Genomic DNA, 3,232 nt, shown 5'->3' on the forward strand with positions numbered 1-3,232 from the left:
AACTTAAATACAAACTTTAAGTCCAAAGAAAACTCTGTATAATAAAATATATACAACTCGCCATAAAAAGGAAACTTTAGTCTTTAAAACATTTAATAAAATAAATGATACAGACTTCTCAACTATACTGACTATCTATGAAGCCTCTAACTGATAAAGATGGAAGTCGGGACAAGACCCACGACATCCTAACAACTGATATAACTGAAAGGTAAATTAAATCCTCCGAAAGCAAGGAGGCTCACCATAGCTAACTCGAACTCTCGGATGTATCAACGAAGCTCCTATTGATGATCCTGAATACCTGTGTCTGCATCATGAAAAGATGTAGGCCAAATGGCTCAGTACGTGGAATGTACGAGCATGTAAGGGGAATTCTAAAACATAAACATAAGCTTGAAACTTGATAAAAAGGAAACATACTTGCCTGTTTTCAATCTTACTCAACTCAAGGAATACTCCAAACTACTCAAACTTACTCAACTCAGAAGTACTCAAGGATAAGATACTCAACTCAGAGATTAGATACTCAACTCAAGGATATGATATTCGACTCAAAGATATGATATTCGACTCTGGATACTCAACTCTGGATACTCAACTTTGAATACTCAACTAAATATGACTGAACTCATTTCAATATAAAGCAATTTAAAACAAGTGCAATATAAAGAAACAAACTGTTTAAAAACATGCTGTCAAATCTGTGTGTATGCAAGGATACAACATAACTCTGAAATGTATATAAAAATACAATAAACTGATGTATATAAAAATACAATAACTTCTGTGGGAGTTTCTCTAACTGACAACCATCACATAAGAGCTATAGTGATGATACAGCGATCTACCTCACGCTGCCAGCGCATCCTATACCCGGCCAAAGGTATAGAACCTGAACTACTAATGGATCCACTAGTCTATGTGAAAAGGGTTCATCTAAAAAGTATGACCCTTTTCTACCCATGATGGCTACATGGTTTATGAGGGCTGTGAGTTGTCTGAACTCTCCCCCATATCGGTGCTCAATACTACTCCCAAAATATACTAGCTCTTATGTTTTAAAAACATATTTTTTTCTGCTGATTTGAGATAATTGCTCAAAAACTTAGCTCAAAGGCTATCTTGGAAATCTAAGGTTTCCCTGCTTGCTTCATTTAGAAAGCTATTACTCTTTTCTGAAAACTAGCCCGAAGGCCCTTTGGAAATCTCAGTTTCCGTTCTTATTTAAATGTGAAAACATTTATAAACTCTTTGGGAATACTTAGTCCTCATATACTTTTGAAGAAAAGGACTTCAAACTTTACTTTTCACTCTTTACTGAACTCAAAACTTAAGTCTTAAAACAAAGTTAAAACGTTTGTAAAAGACTTCTTAAAATATGGTTCATACCAAATTATGGACATGAACTACTCAATGCAAGGTTTTCAATAACCATAGATAGAACTCAAATACTTGGAACTCAAGAACTTCAATGATACTACTAATTTCAAGAATGCTCAACTCAGAGGGTTCGTGCGGAATTATGAGCATGAACGACTCAACTCAAGGACTCAAAGATACTTCTCTTCTCAAGACTGCTCGACTTATACGATTCATGCGGAATTATGGACATGATCAATTCAACTCAAAGACTTTATGGGTAACATGTAATAGTCCCATGCTTAGAAATATAATCTCAAAGCGGATTAGGAACTCAATACTCAAGACTTAGAACTTGAAGATACTACTCCTCTCAAAGATACTCAACTTCTGGAGTTCATGTGGAATTTATGGGCATGAACGACTTGACTCGTAGTCTACATCATAACATTATGAAACTCATGTATGTGTCTCTTCTCATTCTCTGACTTACTTCCTCAAAACTTAGTTCAAATCGATAGTTGATCTCAAAGGATTCACAATTGAACTCGAAGGCTTCCTTGAACTTTACACTTAACTCTCTCTTGAATTTGAATTATGAATTCAAGAGTTATGATTCATGATATGAAGGATCTCAATAACAATATAGCTATTCGATAATTAGAAATAGAACTTTTAAAAGAACTATGAATTCAAGAACTCAAAATCAACTTATCTCAAGAATACTCAAATCTAGGGAAAGTATCCTAGATTACTCTTTTTTTCTTATCTGAAAGTAGATGTAGGACGTGAGGACGAACTAGTCCAACACTATGATTGCCTTACATACCTAGAAGAACAAGATTCTTGAAGAATCATGAAGAATCTTTAAGAATCTTTAAGAATCTTGAAGAAGAACTTGATTAGAAGCCTTGAAACCCTAGCTTGAAGGTAAACAATCAAGAAAACCTTTCTTGAGATTCTCGAGTTAGTTTCTTGAAATCTCTATGGCCAAAAATATGATTTTCATGAGTAAAGATGAAAATCTGATTGTATTGACCTTTTTATTTGTCAAGAAATTCGTTGATGGTTTTCTTGGAGGTAAAAAACGACTCTTTTTAATATTTTCCCGTCGGCTAATTCGTAACAGCACTGTATAGGTTACTAAAATAGTCATAACTTTTTACTCAGAAATTGGATTGACGCGAAATTAGTGGGGTTGGAAAGTAGATTCAATTACCTTTAATTGGATAGGTTATGGCTCACGTAAATCTTAATATTCTAAGAGATATGGTAGTTTAAAGTTGACCCAAGGAGAATCTTACATTAAAACTTAATAAAATTTCAAGAACACTTATCAAGAACTCATCAAGAACTCTAATCTTTAAATTTCAAGAACGAAATTACGCTGAATAAATCATGATTGGCGTGTGGGTGAAAGAACCCAACACTATGGAAGCTTACATACCTCTTAGGGATCAAACCCATGGCGAAAATCCGCTACAACACGCAAGAATCTCGACGAACGCTTGATCCTCTCCTCTTTTCTCCTCTTCTCTCTTCTTTTCTCTTTTTGAACTCTCAACTAAAACCCTAGGCCAATTTTAGGATTATAAAACTGAACCTAATAGTATTAGACCCTTAAAATATTACTAAAAACGAATTAAATCTGGTTGGGTAAGGAAAAGACCAAAATACCCCTCTTTATTTTCGGCTAACTTTCCTTAACTGGACAGCCGATCTTCAAAAGGCCATATCTCCCTCATCTGACCTCGAAACTTAGTAAACTCGGCGGCGTTGGAAAGATAATTCAAATATCTTTCCTACGGTATATGGTAGTACACCTAAATCATCCTGAGCTATGAGTTATGGTCGTTTGAAGTCGACCCAA

This window comes from Solanum verrucosum, unplaced genomic scaffold, assembly GCF_900185275.1.
Source record: "Solanum verrucosum unplaced genomic scaffold, falcon-dt-bn FXZP01000251.1, whole genome shotgun sequence".
Classification (NCBI taxonomy): domain Eukaryota; kingdom Viridiplantae; phylum Streptophyta; class Magnoliopsida; order Solanales; family Solanaceae; genus Solanum; species Solanum verrucosum.